The sequence below is a fragment of the Sander lucioperca genome, chromosome 20 (genome assembly GCF_008315115.2).
Source record: "Sander lucioperca isolate FBNREF2018 chromosome 20, SLUC_FBN_1.2, whole genome shotgun sequence".
Lineage (NCBI taxonomy): Eukaryota > Metazoa > Chordata > Actinopteri > Perciformes > Percidae > Sander > Sander lucioperca.
In genome coordinates this window covers 3,703,241-3,722,477 of record NC_050192.1, presented here as the reverse complement: position 1 = coordinate 3,722,477, position 19,237 = coordinate 3,703,241, and positions in this window count along the sequence as shown.

Here is a 19,237-nt window from a genome sequence, read left to right as displayed (position 1 = left end):
AAAACGTTTTTGCACAGTCTCAACTATAATTTTGTTGGTAGGCGCGTTACTAGTAAGCGTTTGACGGACAGTGGCATGGAGAAGGACAGTCCTGGGAGCTGGCACTGTCAGGAAATGTCCCCAGAGATCATCATCTCCAAAGGACAGACATGTGATAGATGGGATAGTGCGGACAGTGAGGACATTCATGCTGTGTTCCAAACACAATTTTTAGCCCGTAAGTTACGACTTCAAGTCACGACTCACAACTAGCGTTTCAGGCAAAGTCACGACAAACCCTTCTAGCTAGCGGCTACCTACCATTGACGTTAGCTAGCGTTAGCTGATACTAGCGATTTCTAGTCGGCAACATATTTTGAGCTTCATTTAATAAACATAACCTGTAGTAGTACACAATTGTATGTGTATTGTTTTGATTACAATGTGCGGAATTACTTTACGTTGCCTATTTATGTATATTTATTTCTATTTCTCACTGTTAATCACCGGCGTCTGTACAGCATCAACAGGGGTTGCCATTGTTTATGTGTGTGTGATGTCAAAAACTGTAACTGGAGTACTTAGATCTGGTACGAGTTCACCAGTAGTTAATTTACGGGTTTGACTGCCGTTCCAGGGCACTTTCACGGTTAGAAGGTTGTGAAAACACGAGTTACGAGTTGCCTGGAACGCAGCATCAGTCTCTAGTTTCCATTGTTGGCCAAACATAACAAGTAATTCCATTCGCATGGAATCTTTGTTTTTTTTTTTTTGCACAAATAATCAAAATAAAAGTAAATATGTTTAAGGATACACTCTGTCAGGATAAACTCGCCCATTGGGAAAGAAATAATGTTCCAAGGAAGAGATATAAAATCTCCACGAGTCAAGTATTTCCCCCTGGGAAGAGGCATCGCTATGTCTTCTACTATTTGTTATTTACGAGCACTGTCTTCTACTCTCCCTAACACTACATAAACAAATTGTATTGTTTACACGAAAGGACCCTTGAGATGCATCTCCTCGTCTTCAAGAGGGTTCGGAGAAAACATTATCATAGTGTCATAAACGATGCTTCACTGTTGATTGTGTAAAAACAAAAAAAAACTGCTGATGGTAAATCAGTGTTGTCAAGTCAGAAACAGGATTCTGTGTTGTAACTCCAGTACTAGCCTTGTCAGATAAGGACATTTTGTACACAGCAGTAAACTGATAATATCATGCTATAAATTCAACCAGGAAAAGTTCACGTTCATCCGAGTCTTGGAGGTTCTTCGATATCAGTCCCGGAACACGAGCTGTGTTCCAAACCGTTCCCTATCACGGAAATAGTGCACTATATAGTGTGTTCGCCATTTTGTAGTGGTGTTCGAATTCTCCGCGGTTAATTTAATTCACTATATTGTCCACTATAAAACACCCACAATGCACAGTTAATTTGAGTGTACATACGATGTACTCTACATTTAACTCCCGTATACCACAATGCAACGTGGGCGGGTTTTCCCGGAGGACGAGAAGAAGAAGCAGAAGCACCCGCGAAAACTGCAAAGGAAAAATGGAGCGGACTTTCGTTTCTTAACAGTGGAAATGTAACATGCAACATATATAATACACAACCTTTCACTATCCTCCTGAATGCTGGCTTTGTTTCAGGGACGCATTAGGAGTATTTTTGTTTCAGTTTGTTTACATGATGCTGGGCGCGGCCGCCTCCGTCACACAAAAAACTGCCGCATCTACTGACGCAACAATCTTTTCAGTGAGTGTCCCAAATCTCATTTGGTCGAATATATAGTTCACTCTTTAATAAACACTATATACAGGGTTTCCTTGGGGTCCTAAAAAGTGTACAATTTCAAAGTCAAAATTTAAGGCCTTAAAAAGTCTGAAATTCGCTGAAGTGTTGTGTTCTAAGTCCAGTGTTTGGGAAATTACTTTTAAAAAGTAGTGTTTGCTCGTTACTTCTTAAAAAAGTTACTTTACTTAGTTACTCGTTACTTTTACGTTCTCTCTGGTCTATGGTTTATCATTGAAAATGTCTGAACTACACTGCAGACTAGATTCTCTACTCACAGAGCGACGGCTGATTCATTATGAACGAGTCCAGCGCATGCGAATGCACATCGGCGTTACACGGTGTTAGTTAGTGTATGTAATGTCTGTATCGACTTGTACCAGTGGCGCAGCCACGATGGTCCGTGCATTGTCGTAGACACATTCAGCCTCTTTTCTGGAAATCCTTGCGTGTCCGTGCGACTGTCACAAGTCCACAGCGGTCCGTTGCGTGTATGTATGAGCCCATCTCCACTGCATCCATCTGTGAGGGTTGTCAGCTTTGTGTCTGCCTGGCCTGCGCTGTTTGTAGGACGGCCGATTTAACCACCAGTCTTCAGCAATGTAGTGGCACGTGTCACGTAGTTCTCCGCTCAGAGCGCCATCCAGCAAAAAGCCACGAAGCCTAAAACGCTCTCAAAAGTTAGCGTCAGCTGCTTCTCGCTTGCCATGATTACTCTGCTACCAGCCTCTGTCGCGTACCGTGTGGAGCTTGTCAAATCTGTCCCTGGGAAAAGTAACGTTGCGCTGAATTGAAAAAGGAACTAACCAAATTTTCAGTAGTAACGCGTTACACTACTTTTTACCCGAAAAAAGTAGTTACGTTACTGTTAACGCGTTACTTTGTACATTGTCTAGTCTTAAATCATTTTAAACAGGTCTTAATTTTCCTACGTCTATGCAATGCTACCTCTAATGCTCTTTTTGTTTTTAATTCCGTGGTGTTGTAGTTCTTTCGCTAGTCCAAATATAATTTTGCTGTATTATTACTACAAAGGACACCAACATGCAGCTTATATTGCAGCCGATCAGCTTTCGTGTTATTGGCGCGAGTCTCTTTCTGATTGTACCACAGACATAAAACGGATTTTATTCTTGAGCTATGGGGAAGTGCAAGTTAAGCAATACTTGGCTTGCAAAAACTGAATGTAGGGCTCCGTTAATGTTGTGATAAGGGTCTTAAATTTCATGGTCTAAAAAAGTCTTAAATTTGACTTGGTGAAACCTGCAGAAACTCTGATGTAGGGAATAGTGAGTGAGGGAATGAGGTTTCAAACTCAGCTATGGTCTATGATAAAATAGGAGAAGTGGGCCCTGGACACCTAATCCTTTTCACATTGTTTCACTTAAATATACGTACTCACAGTGTCTTCAACCTTGCAGTAGACTTTTATATTTAACTGGAGTTTGATTCGGGCATTTATGTTTACTTGGCGTGGTACACATTTAATTATGGCTGGCAGTAAGGTATTTTAACCACATTATCATATCCATATTAACAGTTATTATGGTTCCCTTTAATGGTGGTCATTGTAATTCTCAGAGTCATGCTGCTAGAATAACATTATTAATTGTAATTCCTTTCAATATGACACGGAGGGCCTCTCTTTAGAAAGTGATTCCAGAGAGACTTCGCTAAGCTCTCTGTGAGCATGTATGATGATTTATGCACTTGTTTGCGAGTGTGTGTGGCAGTGTGCACGTTAATGCATGTCCGTATCATAACTATCTTCATTACTGTGTGTGTGTGTGTGTGCCTGTGTGCACATTACTAGTCTTATCATATAATTAAGTGGCATTTAATAGACTGTTCTTAAACTCAGTGATGTCTCCACAAACAGGAGAAGAGAGGCTTTACAGTATATAATCAGTTAAATTGTCAGTGGATATTAACATTATCTGCTCTCCTCTGTAATGTGATTTCTTTTATTATGTCTGAAATTTCATTAAATGGCAATATCTGAGCCAGAACAATTAGGCAAATATTATCCCGGAGATCCTGGAACCCCCAGCGTTTGTGACACCCAATAAAAACATTATTAAAGGGGTGATTCCTGTTGAAAGAAGGTAAACATCAAGCCATGTCACATTGCTCTCAGTGGGCATATGAGAGAGTACAGAGGCATCAGGGGGAACAGCAGAGAATGAGGACGATGAAGGGATGAGGAGGGGACAAATTGGGTTTGACTGACAGATAAAAGGAAGGGAGAACAGCCGTGATGTGGACAGCTATAGACGGAAGAAAGGTCATAGACGGACGAGAAAGGGAGGGAAACTTGGCCAATAATGACTATGGCGGATAACAGTGATCGGAGGGAAGGGAGGGATGGATGTGAGGTTGGGATGGAGAACAGAGGCGGAAGGAAATGAAGTGAAGGAACGTAGGAGCTGGAGGTGTGAGAAGGAAGAAAGGAAAGACCCCAACGCATGCGAGATGAAGAGGATTAAGGGATTGCACACATCAAGGAGGGGAAGAAAGATGTGTGGGGGAAGAAGAATGAGTGATTGAAGATGGGATGTGGAAAAAGAGGAGAGGATGAGGCGACTGAGCAACAGAGGAAGGGATGGCGGCACAGGCAGAGGCCTGCTAAACCTAGATAGTACACAGGGATGGAAGGAGAAAACATAGTCTTGAGGACTTCTCAGGTTTAATTCTCCCTATAGGTCCCTTAAAGATTGCCCCCGGAGGGACCAATCACACCGACATCATGAGGAGGTTCACATAGGTTTGAGCGAGGACGTGAGGCCAATGGATCATGCTTGACTAGCTCTCCCTCTCTGACAGAACTATATGGAAGGATGGCAGCAAAGTTCGAGCCAATTAGAGGAGCTCTGAGCCAGTTTTTAGTGGGAGATAAAGCTGAGCTCTGCCTCTGCTGGCAGATTGGGTGATGGATCGCAGACGACACACACTTTATACACGCACATCACACTCAACGTGAAGTGAGAAGTCTAGTGAGTCTCCATCTGGACTGTCCATGGCTATCTTTCTTCTCCTTCTTCTTTTTCTTATCTTGCTTCATTTTTTTTTTTTTTTTGCCTCTGTGCACACAGGGATGTCTCCGTCCAAATTTGGCTGGAGCTTGGCTTCACTCCCCGTTTAATAAAAACCGGAGCTACGCATGGATAGAGAAGAGAACCGCAGGATGGATGAATGGTTGGATGGATGGATGGATAGATGGATGTGTAGGTGGTCGGGCGGGGCGAACGGGGGTGCGAGACATCATCGTGCTTTAATATGTGCGCTTCCTCTCATATCCTTGCTTGTTTTAATATGAATAGCTACTTGTGGAAGGGAATGAATTCATAGCTGCACACGGAGCACTACCAGCTTTATTGGCTGCAGCGTTGAGTGGCAGCCTCCATATGTGCCAGAGCAGCTTTGCGGTGGATATAATAAAACCCCTGCAAATAAAAACAACAGGGATAAAAGTACATCATATCATAACCTGGTTCTCTAGAAGATTACCCTCCCCACCCCCACCTGCTTTGAGCATTTTTGCATTCTCCTGAATTTTTTCTGCACTCTCTTCATCTTCGTCCTTCTCCTCTTGCTTATTCCATTCTCGTTCCCTCTAACAAGCACGCGTTTTCATCATGTCAACCCTCTTAAGATACCTCTCCATCCCAAGGGGGAGTTGGAGCAGCACGGTGCTTTCATATGCCCCCCCCCCCCCCCTCCCTTTCCATATTCATCTCCTCTTTTTTCCATCGCTTGTCCCTCTGTCAACCACGAAAAGGCAACATGTAGCAACTGCCTTCACTCAGATATATCCCAAATATATATCCCTCCTGGTTTGTAAATGTTTTTTTAAAGTCTTGTTTCTACTCCAGCTGTGCTTGCAGTGGTGAAAATCAGCTGCCAAGTGCAAGTTGAAAAATATTGCAGGTGGTGTTGTTGAGTATTTGCACTGACTCCTCTAGAGTATTTGTCAAATAAAATTTCCCAGACTTCCCCAGTCTGGTGGACAGCAACTTCATAATGATCCAGAAATAACATGAACGGTTGCCGTAATGACGCCGCCGTTGATTACGGGAAGGGGTTTACGTAGGTGGAGCGTTCGATGCAGTAGGCTATGAGGAAGTGAAAATGGAACTCGTGAGTTGTTTGGCAGTACTTTCAGTCAAAAGAAGGCGATTCAAGTCCAGCTACATGTTCAATCTGCAATGCCGATTTGTCTTGTGGTGGCGAGGACCCTAAACAATACACAACATCGCTGCTGTTAAAACATTTGCGTATGAAACATCCAAAAGAATACGAGTGGTGCATGAAGGAATCTACAGACAGCAGCCAAAATGCAGCAACTTCAGGTACGGCAAAGGAAGGACAGTCACAGCTAAAAACGTGTGTTAACCATTTGTTTACTTCATTAATGTGTTTACTGTATTAATGGACTGAGGATGGGAATAGGATTTGGTATTCGGTTTCGGATTCGGCAGAATCTTAACCAGTGGATTCGGTATTCGGCCGAACCCCAAAAATCTGGATTCGGTGCATCTCTACTCTCAAGGTTGTTGTTGTTCTGTGCCAAAATCCCAACGCAGGACGCTCCTACCCAGCCACCTAATCACAGCTGAGCCATTGGGTTAATTGCTAAGCCACTCCCAGCCAGCCAAAAGAAAGAAGGGACTACTAAAAAGACTACTAAAGAGCACACTGCTCACCCTAACAAAAGGTGTGATTACACTACGAAACGACAGACTCTCGCTCAGAGAACTAACCCAGTAGCACAAAGAGGCCAGCAACGGCAGAGAGAGACAGCGGGGAAAACATGTTTTCGCATCTAACTTGGTGAATTACTATCTTTTGGTATCACATTTTCTTATTTTGGGCTGGGTACCGACTTCAATACTTGTTAAGCACCGACCGAATTGCCTTCTTAGTATCGAGAAATGCCTTGTCATTCAATCCCAAATTTCAATACCTTTTCAAGGAGTAAACCTCATCAGCGTCAGTGAGCCAATAAGCATGCAGCATGCTTCTACCAAGATCTAATAATGCTAGTGATTGGCTGTTTAACATTACATGTCGTAGAGGCATGCAGGAAAAACTTTATGCACAGAGACACAGCTCATGTAGTAGGAGCTGAAAAAAAATAATAATTGTGCTGTAATGTTGTACATTCTTTTTGTTAAAAAAAAGATTTTATAAATTTTTTTTAACCCAAAAAATATCGTTGAACCGATTTTGAAGTTACGGTATTGGCCTACTCTTAGTACATTCATTCTGTCCACGAGAGGATTCTCTCTTCCCTGCCAAATAATTCAGTTTGGTGCGAAATATGCTGTTGTCATTGCTGGTGCGACTGGGCCCTTCAAGTCTAAAATGCTTTTTCTTCTTAATGTCAAGTGTCTGTACAAAAGTAGTCACAGAAAGTCAGTCGTTTTTTCAAAAATGAAAAAAAAAATAAGAAGCTCAAGGATGGATTGTTTTTGTTTACTGATTGTAATTGGCTTGAGTTGGTTTAATAATGTAAGAAAAGGAGCAGTGAACCTGGGGGCCATGCATTTTACATCTCTTCATGCTTTAATTAAAGCAGTGACTTCAGTGGGACACACAAAAGAGGGCTCATATCTGCACACCCACGCAAAAACATGCATAAGCGCACACACACACACACACACACACACACACACACACACACACACACACACACCTTTGACAGCAAAATAATTGAGCCTACATCTCTTGAATCTGGGTCACAGGAATTCAGAGCGTACACATCCTTTGATGTGTCATTAGGCTTCTCGACTTCCTCGAATGCAGCGCTATTCAGGAAGGAAATTTCAGGTTGGCCCAGTCATACTAGGAGAATAATTTGGCACCGGTGAATGGTTATTATCGGTTTGCACAGGATTCTGGATGTGATGCAATATTCACGTTGTATCCAAATCTCCCCGAATGCCTGTACTTGCTTTATAGTTTTTAATCTATATTCATTATGAAATGCTAACAAGTGTCTCCTATTCTATCAATCTCTTTCCTCATCCAGTGTAATCAGAAGCATTTTAACCTGCACCATCAAGGCACTGATTACACACACACACACACACACACACACACACACACACACACTATAGCAGATTTCTCTAATCTCTGCTCCTTTCTTCCTGTTGTAATCAAACATCTTCATTCATAATTGAAGTGGCGATAGCAGAAAAAGATGAGGAAATTGAGACAAAGTTCGTCGGGTTTCACCGTTATGAGTCCTGAGGAACCGTGTGTGTGTGTGTGTGTGTGTGTGTGTGTAATATTTCAACTTCCTGCTCCAAACTCGTTGTCTCACCCCTTAACAGTCCAACCGTGCATATGCATTTTTTTTGTTATGATGATGGGAGGAGGCTGGGATCAGAAATTAATTGATATTATTCTGGAATCAATCGCGTACACACTCATAATTGCCAATTTAATTGCGAGCAGTAGAGGAGACATTTGAAAAGAAAAAACATTAACTCAAGTGCCTGAATTATTTCGACTTTGCGCTGTCGCATCAAATTAGCTTAATGATTTTGTTTTTTTAGTGGGAATCTTTTTTTTTTTTTTTTTTTTTTTTTTAAAGTATTAAATCATGCCATCTCCCTATTTAATGTCATTTATATGATGATTTGGGATTCATTCGCAGAAATGAATGAATCTATTTAGCAGGGCAGGGGGGCCCATCAGTGGAAAACTAGCCTGCCTGCAGCTTTACCTGGTGAGGTAAATGAAGATGATACGTCTTCTACTAGGGATAGCACACACACACACACACACACACACACACACACACACACACACACACACACACACACACACACGTACACACACCCACCCCTCGTCAGAGATTGAAAAGATGCTGTTGCTGCTTTATCCCCGCTTCTGGCCGCTTCTCAGCTCACGATGGCAACTTAACCACCCACTGTATCTGTGGCTAAGGTAACACCGGAAAGCAATAACACTGATATCCAAGGTTAAAGGTGCCAGATTTTGACAAGCTATGTCATCATTGTCCGCCTGTTTCTGTGTGTGTGCGGGGGGGAAGAGACACGGCGGGCTCAATGTATTATCTTTTACAAATCCTTCGGCTAAAACGCAGCAGGCATAGAATGTTTGAAACTCAACTGTGTGATATAGGGTGTTAACTTTAGGTTTTCTTCTAAATCTGCCTAAAGGGCAGACATACTCCATGATTCTAGCTGTAAGTCAAACCCTGCAATCCTAACATAGCCAGGGGAAACAACAGCCTCTGCCATAATCAGGCGCCGGCACGATAAGCCCTCAGAATCTGAAATGGGTTTCACCTCTCTCCTCCTCTGCCACAAGATTAATTTCACAAATGCAACTCTAAAGAGAGCAAAGGGTTGCACAGAGGAAGGAAAAAAAAAAAAGCATCCGTCACTCTGAGGCTCTATCAAATCCATCTACTGATGTGTATTATTTGAGACATACTCCTTATCCTCTCTTTTCAAGTGCGCCTCTTTGCATTATTTTTTAGCATGACCGGGTTGTCAAAGGATCAAAGCGCCGGCGGAGCAACAAAGCGGGGACTGTTTAACATCTTAACAGGTAGAGAAAAAGGATATCTAGCCCGGCGTTAAGCTTGTCTGAAAAAGGCAGAATAGGATGGGCGGTATGAGGAGAGAGGAGAGGCAGTGATGTCTGAGAGCTGAATGCCAGTTGAGCTACTCTAAACTAAACAGGTGCTACATGGAATATTGTGATATCGTTTACTAGGGGTGGGGGGAAAAAAATGTATTCACCTGTGTATTGTGATTTGTTTTGCGACGATTTTTAAAAATGATTCTTTTCCCTACAATCAATATTTAGTATTCTTTTTTTTTCTTACCAATGATTCAGCTGAATATTTTCTGTTTATACGGTACCGCAGACAGCGACTATATCTTATCCGTTTCCAGCAAAACGGACCGAAAGCAGACAATGCAGAAAATCCATGTTATGTACTATGATTGAACTGTATTTTTTGATGGACTATAGGGCGCTTAATATCTACAACAGGTCTACAAAATGAATTTAACAAGAAATTCTTCATAGGGAAACTAAAACCCAAATGACTGCATCTATAGACTATTTCCAATTTATATTATATTACACTGAATCACTTACCATTTTAATGTTTCCAGATGTTTGATATCAGGACGATGAGCTGACAGAACTGACAAGTTGAACGTTGTCCAATTAGAACGGACCCACCGCGGTGATGTTTTTGGTGGAGCTGTTTTGACAATAAACTACATCAACACAACAGTATGTGGATTTAAACTGGACGGGCCCAATAACCTCTGAATAGTTCTACTTGTTGTTAAATTGCAATGTGAGCGGCAGCCAACATTATGCATTATGTCGGCAGGATAATTTAAAAGGCAACCGCGACTACATTGTGCATCTGCCCTATTTGTGATACCGTGGCGGCAGAAATTTTGCCATGGCGGGCCGCCACTACTAAATCAGCATAGAGGAAACACTGCTTCTAGAATGTCAATAAATGAAAATCGCAATATAAATCGAATCGGCACCCATGTATCGTGAAATAATTAAATCGGTACAAAAGCATATCGTCCCAGCACTACCATTCACCATGTAAACATTCATTTAAAGATGTTTTTATATATATTTAAAGTCTCTGCAGTGCATGTAAATTGCACATACAGATTGTATTTGTTGGAGTATCTTGTTTGATGGCGACACACTACAGGCCCCATATGTTTTTGCCTCTTATTTCTTCTTGTAAACCAAATGAAAAGAAGCGGAGCAGGATACCATGGGGTTTATGGAGTATATGCACCTTTGTCAGCAGTCTGTGCCACAAGCATGCATGTTTCTCACACAGTCAGAGAGAATTCATAAAGAAAAACCCACCTGAAAAAGCCTTACCACTCAAATGTTGAGCCACAGTGAGGTAAGCTTGGATTTCTGGGACTATTTTAGGATCAAGGTGACATGATATGATGTCGACACATTGCTGGCGCAGCAGGAGCTGCAGTGAAGTTATTATAATAGAAAATGTATCAACTAACAAAAAAAAACCACAGTACTGTAAATGTAAACTTTTGCGTTTGTTCTTCCAAATCAAAGGACAGACGATTCTCACTTTTGACAGTCGACTTATTTTGATATTATTGGCCTTATCGCAGAAATATTTGTATCTATTGGTATTGGCGTATATGTTTTCCGATATGTGCTGATATGAAAACTTTATTTACACAACATAAAATGCCAAAAATTACGCTTGGGGTGATTTAGAAATTGTGTCTGATTCTTTGAGGGGTGGAGTTGAAAATGGGTCACATGCTTATTTCACAGATAAGAGTAAAAAAAAAAAAAAAATGATCTGGCTTTTTCAACGTAAAATAAAGCCACACTACCGCTTACTTTGCTCCGTGGCTGCAACACAACAAGCGCCTGGAAGTACGGTGGCCGCCACGGAAACCAAACTTGCTTGTGTTAAATTTGGAACCGATGATCAGATTCGAAACGATTCCAATAAAGAAATGATTCCAAGTTGGGAACGGTTCTCGATGCCCAAGCCTACTTTTTACATGTTAACCCGTATATGTACAATTTTTTTCTGGCTTCTGATTGGCCAACGTCTTCTTCTTCTTTGCGTTATTTGACGCTCTAAATTGTGGCTTTATTTTACGTTGAAAAAACCTGGTAAAACTGTAAATCACCATTGAATTAAAATAAAATGTTCCTCAGCCCACTTCAGACCAAAATTTCGTGACGAGACGAGTTGAAACTTGCAACTACTGCAGCGTTCTAAAACCTGCCAGCTCATACCTATGCGACGAGACGGGGTATCACTTCATTTCATTCCATTTCATTTTATTATTTTATCTTGAACAATCAACAATGTTGCAAAAGAAAAGAAAACAAAAAAATTAAAACCACAAAATAAAACCCAATCAGAATTTACCAAAATCCGAAAAAAAAAAAAAAATAATAATAAAGGATTAGTTCGAGAAGGAGCAGCAGGAAGCAAATTTCTTAGTTGGTCCTGCCCCGACTTCACAATATCATATTATTACAAAACAAATATTGATAGTGATATTTTATGCAAATACAGCAATATACAACAATACCTTTACATTACAGTTCCATTCCTATGTTTCAGTCTGTTCTTTTCTGTACTGGTAAAGTATTGATTTCTTTAATCTATTTTTGAACTGAATGATATATTGAAAAAAATAATATGCTTTTTCAAATTAGATGGCGAGTTTTGGAAACAATTAGCTCGTGGTACTCCGGTGCGCAGAGCTTGCAGCGCATTCGAAAGGAGTTGTTTTTGCAGCCAACCATTTCGAAAAATTCTTCCCGGTACGGCCAGGGATGTAGAAGGGTTGGCTGGTCTTCCTGGCTACCAACCTCCTCGCTGGTGCTTGGTTGGGACATTTCACTCAAGTTCTCTTGAGTCTCTGCCACGGACATCTTCGTACTAGGCTACATACGTCTGCTATTTCCTTGCTGGAGTGTGACGTGATTTGTGTCATGTGCAGGTGCGATGGATCGCGTCCAAACCAATAGGGGTGTTGGAATGGTATATGTTTATACTTCTCATCCAACCACAATCAAATTCACTCTATCCGGATGGCGCGATTTATCTGGATAGGTTTTTACAAAGTATTTGTACTTCGTTACTTGACACCTCTGCCAGTAAACAGATTTTCCTCAAAAAATAAACAACCTCTGCTCCATCCCAACATGAATTCAGATCCCCCCCCCCTTTCTATCAATCTGACTCTCTTCCTCCTGTTCTCCTCCCTTCTGCCTTGAAATCTCTCCCACCCCCCCAACCCCCCCACCTCTTTTTGTTTCCATGTCTGTGTCTTTTTTCCCTCTTTAAAAAGGGCCGATTCCTCCTCCTTTGTTAATGTGACAAATCTACTCTAATGACTCTGCAGTGGCTCGAGGCGTCTCGCGCTGAAAAACGAACCCCCTTTTCTTCAGACCCTTCAGTCACACTCGCACATTATTCCGCCCTCTCTATTGTCTTTTTCAGTCTATCTGAAATTTTTTGACAAACTCGTCCTCTGAAAAACAAAATGAAAAGATTGCCGTGGTCTCATTCGTTTCCGCCGCCGCCGCCCTGACTACAATGACAGACTTTGTGCATCACAGATGCTGCTGTCATGTTGATGCTTCTGTCATAAAACAAGTATGCAACTCATGCTATTGTGACATTGATGTCTGACACTTGAAACTCTTTTTGAAAAGCTCATCCTACCCAAGTCAGAGCTCTCTTTGTAGGTATTCTTCTTGGCTTTTTTACATTCTGCACTGCGCCAGGAGGCTATATCGAGTTTAGGCCAACTCTGAGGGGTTGAGCGGGTGGCCACACACTCTTATTCCCCTGTCAACTCACTCCTACCACCTCTCCGTTTCTACATGGCAAGATATGCATCACTGCCATAGCAACAATAGCTTCCCTCAGCCCACGGAAAGAACGGGCAGGGAAGATCTTGGCTGCGATCTAAGTTAGTCAACATCTTAGAGAGACTGAGATAGATAAATAAATAAATATATATAAAAATGCATTCTCTCAGCCCATCAGTCTCAGAGCATGGATGTGGCTACATAATGAAATGTTATAACCTCGGAGCAGGAGAGAAGAAAGAGGGAAAAAATAGGAGGAAGAGGTGGAAGGAGAGAAGAGGGAAGAGCTCTTTCCTCCCTTTTCTCTCTTCTTGTCAGGGGTGGCGGTGCATTGCGTTTGATGCCTGCGATAAGACTCTGTGTGGCTAATGAGGAAAGCACAAGGCACACTCATTAAACACTGTGTGTGTGTGTGTGTGTGTGTGTGTCAGTGAAATAACTGTGAGTGAGAAAGGGAAGAACTCATTAGAATTCTCCCATTCTCAAAGGCCAAGTTAGTGAGGAGAATGGAGACGTAGCCAAGCAGCCTGTTGCACCCTTTGTCAGCATGGAAATGTGAAGAACACCCACACATTCATAAATACATGTATAAGTGGGGTTCAGCTATTGTGGAATGCTGCCACATTTCTACGATTAAAAAAAGTCAAAGTATGACTCATGCTATTATTATTATTATTATTATTATTATTATTGTTGTTATTATAAGGTAAAGAAAGCTACAGACATAGCCTTTTGCTACATCATATCTCATTAAAACTCTCCACTGAAGCCCAGCAGCATCTTTATACATCAAAATGTCTTATTAGAATCAATTCTGGTGAGAACAAACTGTTCAGCATGTTGGTACTCGTGCTTGTTTGCCATCCTAATTGGCATCAGCTTCATTTGGCATCGTTTTAGCACAATAAAGACTGCAAGCAGGAGGAAACTGAATGGCTCTGTCAGAAATACAACTTATACTTTGCAGATTGTATCTTATGATTTTAGACTGTAGTTTTTGATCAAGTTAAGTGTTAGGCTGTGACAATTGTGAGCTGGGAATAGTAATAATAACACAACTTTTTGTAAAGTAATATCATTTTTTTCCAGTGAGCAACGTGTAATAAGTAAATGATAGTTTTCAAGTAACGTACACATGTGCCACCAAAACCAGTTCCTTCCCGAGGCTATTTTGCAGAAGCACCGTGGCTCTGTCCGGCGCTTAGCGTCACCCAAGAGGATTGTGATTGGTTTAAAGACCAGAGCACGGTTTTCTCCCATCCCAGAATGCTGTGTGGACTAGCCAGACCTTCCTCCGCAGCGCAGTGGAGGAAGGTCTGGTAAAGCGAGACTAGCGAAATACTGAAAGCAGCAGAAAGGGCAGAACTGACTACACTTTACCATCTGTTTATTCATCGCAAGTATTGTCGTTATCGCGATATTCAACATTATCGCGTATCGCCTATTTTCCTCATATCATGCAGCAGTATTTTTTACATGTGCTAAATAAATCAATTAATTATTTTTTTGTACTTAAAAAATGTTACATTAAAAATGCTGGTGTGGGCGCCCGGATAGCTTAGTTGGTAGAGTGGGCGTCCATATATAGAGGTTTACTCCTCGACGCAGCGGGCCCGGGTTCGACTCCGACCTGCGGCCCTTTGCTGCATGTCATCCCCCCCTCTCTCCCCTTTCATTTCTTCAGCTGTCCTGTCAATAAATGCCTAAAAATGTCCCAAAAAATAATCTTAAAAAAAAAAAATGCTCGTGACAATGAGTAGGTGAACCCTTTCCCCGTACCTTCCCCACTCCATCTTCTTCCAGTGTCTCTGATGTCATTTAATTAAACGTAGCTCCTCAGTATCGTGACTCCTGGTTCCAAACGTGGCGTGATGTTCAAAGCTTTCTTTTTCAGCGGCTGTAATGAGCCGAGCAGAGCGCTGCTGCTTCTTCTTCTTCCTCTTCTTCTTCTCCTCCTGGTGACTCTATCACCGTCTACCACTGAACTCTCTCCCACTTGGCCCAGCACTTCAGAGACGCACGCAAAGTAAATAGTCTCTGAGGTTTTTATTTGTTGGCGGGCTTTTGTAACTAACTATGTTCATGTGCGTGAGCATCGAGGAAGACATTTTGCAGTGTTGTGTATACGTAGACTATGTACACAAATCACTACAGGCTTTCTGTGTGTGAAATTAAATAAAATTTTCACGTAGAATAGTCATTTATTTCATTGACCGTTTCTGTATCAGCACTTAAGTGCTTTCAGTGGGATTGTATTGTTCTGACTTGATGATTTTGCAAAATTCAGGATATCCAAAATGAATGATTAAGTGATCAAACAATAAAGCACCTTGTAATTGGAAATTGACAAAATGAAATATTACAGGTTTTGTTTTATATGCACGTTTTTTTTCCCCCCAGACGGAGTGCATAACAGTGGGACATGGATCGTAGAGTCAGAAAAACTTTACTGTGCATCACAAAGTGGTGGGAATTTGTCTTTGATGTGGCTCATGAATATGCATTTAACACTCAAGTACACACAAAACAAACGCCTAAAGATGGCTGCGTGACGTGGGTTTTATAATTAGTGGTCGATTAAAAAGACAGGAAATTAATCAACACAGATGTGCCTCTTCTCTGTGATTTACAGTATATCGATGTAAGTAGAATATTACGAGGTTTTGAACTTTAGGCAGTTTGGCAAAACAAGTAAATTGAAGACGTCACCTTGAATGTGTATTTACATAATGTAGAGGGTATCATGGGTAGTGTACATAGATTGAGACATACAGTGTTGGTTTTTTTTGGACGATGCATTGGTCTGTGCCATGTCTTTTGCGGTGGATGCAGACATTTTGTGTTTGTATTTGTTATAATGAGGGCGCAGGAGGTACATGTCTATAATCAATGTTCTATTTATTCAATAGCAGGGATTATTCCTTACAGAGAGATTATTCCAACAAAGACTTACAGCCCCACCTTGGTAAACCTTCAAAGTGCCACAATGCGGCACACTCCAGCCTCTGTGCCTGGAGGAGCTAATTTGAAGAGGGATTGTTCTCACAATCGCAGATATATATATGTGTGTGTGTGTGTGTGTGTGTGTGTGTGTGTTTTTTGTTGTTTTTTTTTTGTTACGGTTTCTTTTGAATTGCTTCTTTTCGAAAAAAAGCACCATGTTCCTAAAACACAATATCTGTCTGATTCTGGTAGTTGGTGCGTGAGCTCCAAGATTACATCCCAGCAGACGTCTCATATTTCAGTTACCAAGAATTTTCTACTTTGAGATTTTTCAAGGTTCAGTGAACGCTAAGATATGATGAGAGATTGGAGAGGGAGATGGGGAGGGAGAGAGTAGCAGGAATTCGCCTCAGCTCAAGTTTGTGTCGGAGCCCAAGTCAAACAGTTACATTTGGAAAGCGTGGTAAGAGGAGACGTTGTTTACTCTGCTGCAAAGCAAAGCTCAGCAGGTCGTGCCAACAGCTGTCGCAGGGAATTGTGGGAGGCTTTTTCCGGAGCGGGGTGTCGTCATCGGTTTGTACATCGCACCCGTCCGCATGAAATATTAATGAAGCCGAAATAAATTTTTAACACCCATTTGCTTCATCATCCTCCCACCTTCCTCTGTGTGAGACAACGTGCCAGCGACATACAATACAATACAGCCCAAATGCAGAGACACACACACACACACACACACACACACACGGTGCGACCCACACAAGCTTTAGCAAACGCGTCATCCTTCCACCTTTTATTAAAGGACTAATGATAAAAGAGTAGAGGGAAAATGTATTGTTGCATACTTATAATGAAGAAATCAAAGGCAGAAGAAATCAAATGACAGAATTGTTGACAGCGGCGGTCAGCCGGTGCTCTATTTTTGAGTGTGTGTGTGTGTGTGTTTGTTTGTGTGATGTTGTAAACTCAACGTGTGATGCAAGGTGCTCTAACACACTCGCTGTGTGGTTTGATTCTCCCCGTCGAGCAGGGTGACCTGGCATTTCGGTGACTTTTAGAGGTGCTACCATGCTGACATATTGCTCTCTCTTATTCTCTCCCCTTTCTAACACACCCCATGTTTCATACATCTTTTGTTGTCGGCTTTATTTTTTCTCAACTCAAACTTGGGTTTGGCTCATATGTGCTTTTACTTATTTTTTCTTTTTTTAAAGTCTGATCTAACATGCTGGGAGTTTGTGCTGCTGTTAGCGATCATTAATACAAACACACTTGATGTCTGTGAGGGTACAATCCTTCCAGGAATTGTTTTACATTGATAGACTTTAATTAAACATGTTCAGGAGTTGCTTTCTGCATAAATACTACATTTAGCCTTTTTGATGCACACACACGCTTAAACTCAGTCTACTTCATGGGAAACCACTCAAGTTTGTCATTTCCTACATTTCCCAACACACCCATTCTCTAATGTTGTGCAGATCATCTATTTACCTTTTTAGTTTGAAAGCTATCTACCCAATGTTATCAGGGTTACCCCCACAAAAGTTGATAGCCCGGTGGAAAGTGTCTTTTTTTCCCTGCTGGGGCCAGTCACAGACTGATGGCAGCATTAATGTAGAGCCCAATAGTTTCTGTGATAACAAAATCATGGACGGAATTGCGAAATGGAGAATAAAAAAAAAAGCTATAAGACAGATTCCATAGGGCCCTATGTTAAGTCAGAGCTAAACGCTTTTTAGCACATCCTGCACTCATGCCATACTGCCTAATATCAAATTGTTATCTGTTTCTCTGTTTGTTTGTTTTTATGTGTTTACCGTCAACCAAGGCAAATTCCTGGTAAGTGCTACTAACCTGGCAACAAATCTTTTTCCGATTCTGATTCTAACTAGAGATTTGAAAAATATGACTACGTCGAAGTTTCAAACGGAGCCACCCCACTGTAACTCTAGTTTAATAATAAAAAATAAAAAATAAAAACGTCTTAAAATGGGGGCCAACTCAGGCCCAGTGAGCCACCAGGCTTGTAATACACTGGGGGAAACACTGTTTATTCTGATTTTCCATGTTGTAACTTTACTATTGTTATTTCTTTCTTCTTTGTATACACAGCATCTATTGCATGTCTGTCCATCCTGGAACAGGGATCCCTCCTCTGTTGGTCTTCCTGCTCTTCACGGTTGCACACGTGTGAATGTGGGCAGTGAAGGGCACGCGCACGGAAATCAGTTTGCTGGTTTGTAATCCGTTTGAGTTGTTGTGGTTGTAGGAGTTGTTTGCTGTTGGTTGAAACTACGATTTCGAGGGTCACAGTTCACCAAAGTTTACCTCCAAGCGATGCAAAGATGCAAATTTGCTTTTCCCCCGGAGGTGAATGTTTTATCAGCCCTTTTGTTCACATAGCATGGAAGTGAATCGAGGGCTGGATGGTGTTTTAAGCCCCCAACGTCAACTTCAAGGCAGCGCTGCGACCGTCGATTTCAAGGCACCTAACCATTGCCTAATCCTAGTGCCTTCCAGGCAGCGCTGCCTGGAAGACGACGTTGGGGGCTTAAAACACCAAACACCGAATCGAGGGACTAAGGATAGAAGGTGTAATATGCGGTACAGATTGCAAAGCCCTTTGAAGAAAATTTGTGATTTAGGACTATATGAATAAAATTGCCTTGACTTGATGTTTCCCCCCTTCGTTACAAATCACAAACAGAATACAGTACTGTACATTTCATGTCACCATTTCCCAGAACCAATAACATGGTTTTTAATGTTTGAAGGTTTGTTATTTTCCTTCCTTGCTTGGCTTCCATTCATTTGAGGACATTTCAGACTTTTTTTTTCCCCCGCTGGGAGTTATTTTCTATTAAAGTATGGCCAACAGCTAAACTTGTCTATGGATATTTTCTGTTTTTTTCTGGTTTTTTTTTTTTTTCTGACATTGTTTCTGCCAAACATTGTTGCTGTTAAGTTCTCAGCTCTGTCTTATCTGTGTGATGGTCTCAATGACAGAAATTTTAAAACCTGGCCAGACAAAACCAAAACCAACTTGTCAGACCGTAGCCCTCTTTACTTGAAACTGAATTTTGGATTAGAAAGCTCGGTTAGACT